The 7,716-nt window shown below is 42.4% G+C and overlaps 1 long non-coding RNA gene across 1 annotated transcript; it reads left to right on the top strand.

Moving 5' to 3' along the window:
• The first annotated feature begins 200 nt into the window (after positions 1 to 200).
• On the top strand, positions 201 to 7,427 carry LOC123330920. The gene is made up of 5 exons (XR_006547184.1): positions 201 to 286; positions 587 to 737; positions 846 to 921; positions 1,602 to 1,743; positions 7,343 to 7,427. It is a non-coding gene; the product is annotated as an uncharacterized LOC123330920 (long non-coding RNA).
• Positions 7,428 to 7,716: the final 289 nt, after the last annotated feature.

Here is a 7,716-nt window from a genome sequence, read left to right as displayed (position 1 = left end):
GCTTCAAAGTTCACCTTGTCCAACCACTCTTGTTTGCAGGAATGAGACCCAGAGGGAAAGAGACTCAACTAATAAGAGCCGATAAATCGATGGCAGAGTCAGGCAATCTGGCCCCCATACCATGTGCTTCCTGTCTGCCACACAGGTTCTTTTCATCTGTTACAAAATTAGTATTAAAAAAAAATCAACTTCCATCTCAACTTGTTTCACTCTGAGGCCAATCTGAAATACTCATGTAGAGACCTTATTGATGCTATTAAGAAACTAATCACTCCTTACAGTCAAGGTAAGTGGTCAGTGACTAGATCCTATGCAGAAAATCAAATACACATCACTCCAAATGAACATCCAGCTCCACTGAGCCGTGTGCTGAGATTGGTGGGGTCTTTGAGGGCGCTGACTCCTGAAGGGAGAAGGGGAAGATTCTGGGACTGCCTGGTGTCTCCCAAGTGCAAGATGCCTGGCCTGACCTTCTGCCAGTCCTTTCCAGGCCTGGGAAGAAGCACTCAGGACAACAGGAGGATTTTGTAAGTTCCCAGTGATCCAAAAGGAGGAGGGAAACTCTGTTGCCTTTGTCTATATCCAGGCAAGAAGGTCAGAGTCAAGCAGACCCGACAATTGCAACAGTATCCTCAGTCAGCATCTGTTCTGCATCACACAGTAGGATACAGACCAGGAGCCGGAGTGAGGTGGGCAAGACACAGGAGGCAGGGAAAGGACTAAGGAAAGAAGAGAATGTAAGTGGAAAAGAAGGGAGAACAGATGAGGAAAAGGGTTGAGTTTTGAAAAAGACCTGTGGTAGAGCCATCTAATACTCACCCAGATCCTGCTCTCCTTGCCTCTAGGACCTTCTGAGCCCATGGAGGGATGACCCTTCCCAACCTGTGGGTGAGTCCAGGTGACCAGCCCACACCAGAGCAGGTGGGCATGACATGGGGTCAAGTGCTTCATGCCCGGATGAGCTCCTTGAAGGCTCTGTACCCAGCCTTGGGGTGGGCATCTTTGCAGCTGTGGGCAGTGCCATAAGACAGAAGCCTGGAATGCTGAGCCAACACATGGATGGCATTTGTCCTGGAGTAACACCCAGATTTGTAGAAATAAATTTTGCTGTATTAAGCCACTGAATATTAGAGGTGGCTTATTTCTGTAGCACAACATAGCCTATCCTCATTAAAGAATTGATCAAGAGTAGGAAGTAGAAGTGAGAGAGAAAGAAGAAAAGGGCACAGAGAAACAGAGGGGGAGAAAAAGGAAAGAGTCAATGTGAGGGCCAAATGCAATGGCCTCTCACGTAAATTGCTTTCATCCTTGTTCAAAGCACTCTAGGAGCACAGGAGGGACATGGGCAAATGTGTTCAGGAACGACTCCCAGGGGAGAAGTCAGTGCTCATGGGTGCCATATTTCCACTGTGATGTATTTGTAGTCACCTCCTTGCTGAATATGCTTCATGTAATACACATGTATTTGTGTATTAACTATTATATTACTAAACACTAGACATTGTAGTTAGCACAAGGGATATGGAAGAGACCAAGACAGACATGGTCCCTGGCCCCACAGAGTTTGTAAACTATTATTTTCTTCCCTTTAAACTCTGCAGGCAACTCCATGCCAATATTCCACCTGGCAGGGAGGCAAGAATGATTACAAACTTCAGCCACCAGGCAATGATGAGTATGATGAAAGAGCTCCAGAGGCTGCACTGGATGGTTCAGCCAGGAACCTGCCATGGAGGGATGATGGTAAGGGACCTGTGAGCTCTGAGGGTCAGTTTCTTTCTCAGATGTAATGAAGGTAGGCCTGATGACCTCTGTGCCACATTCAACTCTAATAATAGTGGTAATGATAACAGCACCAATAATAGCAGCTATTGAGCATTAACTAAATGCCAGGCACGGAGGCTGGATTATTGCATTCAATCTTCACATCAACCCATAAGGTAGGCCTTACCATACCCATTTTGCAGATGACTAAACTGTGACTCAAAGAGGTGAAAAAAATTTGTCTATGCTAGTAAGTGTTGGAGAAGGAAATGGCAACCTACTCCAGTCTTCTTGCCTGGAGAATCCCAGGGACGGGGAGCCTGGTGGGCTGCTGTCTATGGGGTTGCACAGAGTCGGATACGACTGAAGCGACTTAGCAGCAGTAAGTGGTAGAGTTGTAATGTAGAGGGAATTCTTACTGAGTCCTAAGCCCACAGCCTTAACTACTCTGCCAAAAACAAACACCACAAAGTGTATCTATCACTGTGGTTAAAGGAAAATCAAACACCCAAACAAAGCAGATGTGTTCTTAACACTCTCTTGAGATGCTAAAAACTCCACCCACCCTACCCTAGAAAACAGTCTTAAAGAGATACCTATGGGAAACAAAGTTGAACCATCGTCTTTCATCTCTTTTGAGAAATGAAGGGCTTTGGTTCTAGCTGTATACGGTGCTTGCTCCATGTTGATCTGGGCACCTCATTTGGGTGTGCTTGCCTGCTAAGTCGCTTGAGTCATGTCCAGCACTTTACAACTCGATGGACTACCACCTGCCATACTCCTCTGTCCATGGGATTCTGCAGGCAAGAATATTGGAGTGGACTGCCATGTCCTCCTCCAGGGTATCTTCCCAACCCAGGGATCAAACCCACAACTCTTATGTCCCCTGGATTGGCAGGCGGGTTTTTTACCACTAGTGCCATTTAGTCCTCAGAAAAGATAAAATGAGCCTTCCCTCTAGATTCAGCCCATATGCCTCAGCTCCTGACTTCTGGGACAACCCCCTGTCTCTCCTTGCCCATACCTGACCAACTAGGTCACTGGTCGTGCCTGCGCATTTGCAGCCTAGGCCCCTGGAGTCTTCGGGGCCAGACACATTTCACCTGAAACACCTCTGCCCATCACTTTTTATTTCATTCAGTCAGTGTTGGTTACTTGTGTCCCTGTCCATCCTAAGAACTAAATAAGAGTATAAAGCAACAAACAATTACAGACGTTTTTTCTCCAGCCTTGTAATGGAACTGCAGGCTAGCCAGATATTCAGTGGATCTTGGGGATCTAACTTTTTAATTAAAAAGTGGTTTCAAAAGAGCACTTGAGTAGAAATTCTAAGTAACTGCCTATCAACTCCAACTACCATGCCTAAGAACCCAGCAACAAGGAGACTTGTATGCAGAGGAAACAAGATTTTGACTGCAGCCTTCGAGGTGAAAGATACTTTAAAACATGTAGCCTGGAGCATGAGCTGTGTGTGGTCCAGCAGAGCTGGACAACTTTATTACCAAGAGAGCCCATTTTGCTGGAGGGTGACACGGAGGTAGACCAGACAGAACTGACCAGTGTGAGGTAAAGAGAAAGCAAGAGTGGCACAAATGTGTTTCTTGGGAGAATGGAGTTGTCGTTTACCGAATTGGGGGAGACTGTAGAAGAAGGTATTGGAGGATGCAGGAGACATAAGGAGTTCTGATTTAAACATGTCAAGCTCAAGATACCTGCCAGGCGAGGAAGCTGAGAAATGGAGTAGCATGGAATATACAAGCTCAGGGGAGAAGCTTGAGTGAAATTAGAATAACGAGAATTGCTTTGAACCAAACCGTTGAACCAAGGTTTAATGCCTCAGCATTCTCATTATGCGAGCTGCTGGTGAGATGCAATAGGCAAAACTACAAGTGTGCACACATGTGTGCACTCCCACACACATATACAACCATATATATATATATATATATAATATGCATATATTGCTTTGCTTATTTTCACATGTAACAAGGTATATGTATACTATTAGAAAGTTAGGTAGCCCCTTTTGGGGTAAAGAGCCCTGAATTAGGCACTGAGGGAGAAGCATAGATAGTAGGCAAAAAAAAGGATATAACCCATTTCATTTGCACTATTTTCATGAAGAAATAACAACATCCAATCACAAGGTCATTGTAGGATAGGGAGACAACATTGTGCAGTTGTTAATCGTTTCTGAATTAATATACAACTAAAATAAAACTCCAGCAGGCTTCCCTGGTGGCTCAGTGATAAAGAATCTGCCTGCCAATGCAGGAAACACAGGTTCAATTCCTGGGTCAGGAAGATCCCCTGAAGAAGGAAATAGTAACCACTCCAGTATTCTTGCCCGGGAAACCCCTTGGACAGAGGAGCCTGGTGGGCTACAGTCCACAAGGTCACAAAAGAGCTGGATACAACTTTAGCAATTGAACAACAACAATAAGACTCCAACTGAAACTCTGAAAAAATACGGTAAAAAATAAAAAGGCAGGCAGACAACATTAAGATATTTGGTCACTGCTTTCCGCCCCACCCCGGCCCTGCCCCGGCATCATAAAACTGTAAAATCTTAGACATGTAAGGGATCTTGGATTGCATTTAGTCCAAGGCTGATTTACACAGATGAGATACAAAGCCCCCTAAAAGTGAATCAACTTGTCCATGAGCATGTACCTAATTTCTTGACAAGCACTGCATAAAAAGTATCTGTCTTTCAGAAGGAAACAATAAATCCATTTTGTGTACTCTAAAACATAACACAAGAAGATAGCTGTTGCGGCACCAAAGACTTCTCCCATTATTTGAGTTCATGTATACCTAAGCTGATTCATCTTGAGCTTTGACAGAAAACAAAATCCTGTAAAACAATTATCCTTCACTTAGAAAATAAATAAATTTTAAAAATAATAATTCAAAAAGCAGTTTAGCTACATAAGTCAAAATAATAAATACAAATATCTTTAGACTCAATGATTCTATTGGGCTAGCCAAAATTTTTGTCTTCAATTTCTGTAAGATGTTAAGGAAAAACCTGAACAAACTTTTGGCAACCTAATACTTCTAGAAATTTATGTAACAGATATTTTGAAAAGTCTACAAATACTGTTCTTATTTTTCTTCTATTGCTTCTACTAATAAAAAAAAGTAAGGGTACCATTATTACTATAAATTGAAAGTAAATGATATATCTATCAAGGGTTTTTAATTAAATTAAGGTATATCCTACAATGCAAAAAAATAACGTACAACCACAAAAATAACAATGTGGTACTATATTTACCTTAAAAAAAAAAACACTCAGACACATTGTTGAGTTTAAAGGCAAACAGATTTAAGAACAAATGATTGAGGTTTTCTAAATTAAAAAAAAAAAGTTTTCAAAAGAATATACAGTATATTCCCATTGAGAATGTAGCAAAGAGGGAAGGGGGAGGACCGTTCACCAAAATGTTAACAGTGGTTACCAATCAATGCTGAGATTTTAGAGGGGTGTGGGGTTTTTTTGGCTTTTTTCTTATGATTTTTCTGTATACTTTGACTTTTTCTTACCATAAGAATGCACAGTTTTTACAATCAGAAAAACTTTAAAACTAATTTCATTTTGAAATTTATAATTAATAAATAAGTCTCTTCTCCTGCCACCCATGCCCTTTCAATGAGGAGCAAATGTATGTAAGCAGAATGTTGACTCACCCCGAAAGGCCTTCCTGGTGCTGCAATAGGGAACCCGTGGGTGCAGGGTACGAACAGCCAGCCAGAGCCAGGAGGTGGGCACAGGGTGAGGATGGAGAGCCAGCAGATGGAGTAAGGGACCACGCAACTGTAGTTTTCCCCTGGTGTCAGATGTGTCTGTCCCAGAAGCTGGAAGACTTGCCTAGAATGGTGCCGGATGGTGAGAAGGACACGCTGTGGGGGGAGGTGGCAGGGTGAGACTCGGCCTCCAGCCCCACCAACGGCACAGCCCCTGCCCATGAAGGAATCAGTGATGCTCCTTCAGCACCAGCTGCGTTAGCTGGGCGGGGAGCAATGCCTCAGTCCCAGGGCTCGAGGCCCTCAGGAGGGCCTGCTTCCCATTCAGACACAAAAGCAGCTTTTGCATTGTTGATTGGTTTCTGGTCTGTTCATTTCCTCTTGAAATGGTGACAGGTTCATAAAGGACAATCAGTCCTTGATCCTGGCCTTCTAAACACTCATCCCCAAGCCAACTCAGAGAGCATCCAGCATCTCCTCTAGACAAGGACTAGACAATGTTTCCTATTTTGAAGAAACTTTGCCAAGTTGATCAGATGACTTACTTTGGATCATGGATGTCACAAAACCTGCACGTCCCACCTGGGCAGTCAAGCCCTTAAATGGCCTCTGAAAAAGCCCTGTGCTCCCTTCTTCCTGGAGTCCCTCGTCTGCCTCCCCACCAGCCCAGTGAGAAAAGTGAGCCTTTTTTTTTTTTTTATTACACTTGAGACCACTGATGCTCTGTAGTGTTAAGTACCCCCTCCCCTCTTTGACCACCTGCCCCCATCAAAATAGAGAAAAACCCTAGGTTCCTCCTTTTGGGTTTTGTCATTGAAGGCCTTCTGGAGTTACCACGTGCTCTTGGGGAAAAAGTCATAGTGAACAGCAAATGGGTAGACTGCCCAGCCCAGAAATGAGGCTCCGTCAAATCGTACCTTTTGCAAAATCAAAAATGGGTGTTGTATTCAGGCTCCACCTGGTCAGAAGAAAAGCAAAGCCCTGGGCCAGTTTCTGTTGCTACAAGCTACAGAAGGACCCTATCTGTGATGAAGAGCTCAGGCCCACACTGGTCCAACGAGGCTTCCTCTGTAAGTGAGGTTTTATGCCCAGGCTTGCAGGAGCCCTGTGTCTGGGCCACTGCTTCCCAAGAAATGTGGACACTAACAGGGAAGGCTGTGACCATCCCTGAAAAATATTTCAAACTGTGTTACAAGCTAACCCTGCCAGAGAGAGGGCCCCTACTCTACTTTCTGCATGGTCTTAAGACTCTTCAAAGCACTCAATTAAGAAACACAGCTTCTATAAAACTCGGAGCAGACTATTACCACGCAAACAGCTGCCATGTGATTAGAAACACAGGAACTATTCTGAGGAAGGGATGCTTGGTGCAATTAATCTCTTCCTTTGTTCCAAGTATGGTTCCCAGAAAATGGAGCAAGGGAACAGCTTATGTTGTTTTATTTTCAAAAATACAATTATAAAATAAATACACAATCATTGTAGAAAATGTTTGGATATGCAAAAAATTACAGAGAAAGTAATCAGATTTATTTATAATCCCAGCATTCAGATATAGCAACCTTTTTGGTGTTTTATGATGTGTTTTGGTACCACATTTCTTCTGCTTTGTGAAAACATAATTGAGATCATATTTTATATGAAACTTTGAAATCTGCTTTTTTTTTGGCTTAACATTGGCTAGTAATCATTTCACATGTTATTTTTTAAATCCTTATATTTTAGTGGCTGCATAGTATTCAATCATATAGATATGACACCATTGATTGACAATTTCCCAAAAAGTGATTCTGTGGAAACATCTTGAGTCTCTGTTTTTGCATTTCAGATTATCCTTTGAAGATAGTGTTCCAGCAGTGGTACTGCCTGTGAAGGGTAAATTCTGTAGCTAATTAAAGGACAATGTAACAGCCATCTTCACTTAAAGTTATGTCCTTTTGTTTTACCTTTAAATATATGTTGCCAAAAATTAATATATTATCACAGAAATTGCTTTTGATAGCTTGTAACTCTTAGAAGGACTTTCTGAGTTACAAAATTGAATTTTTAAAAAAGAATCCTAATCCTAGGAAAGTACTTCAAAATGTTAACTGTGTTTGTCTTTAGATGGAACTTGAGTTTAATTTTTTTTCCTGCTTTTCCTTTTACTGCAGTTTGCCAAATTTTCTATAATGTAGCATTTCTATAATGCCACTTTTACAA

This window comes from Bubalus bubalis, chromosome 2, assembly GCF_019923935.1.
Source record: "Bubalus bubalis isolate 160015118507 breed Murrah chromosome 2, NDDB_SH_1, whole genome shotgun sequence".
Lineage (NCBI taxonomy): Eukaryota > Metazoa > Chordata > Mammalia > Artiodactyla > Bovidae > Bubalus > Bubalus bubalis.
The sequence above is the reverse complement of the archived record's forward strand: the minus strand, read 5'-3'. Positions and strand labels throughout refer to the sequence as shown.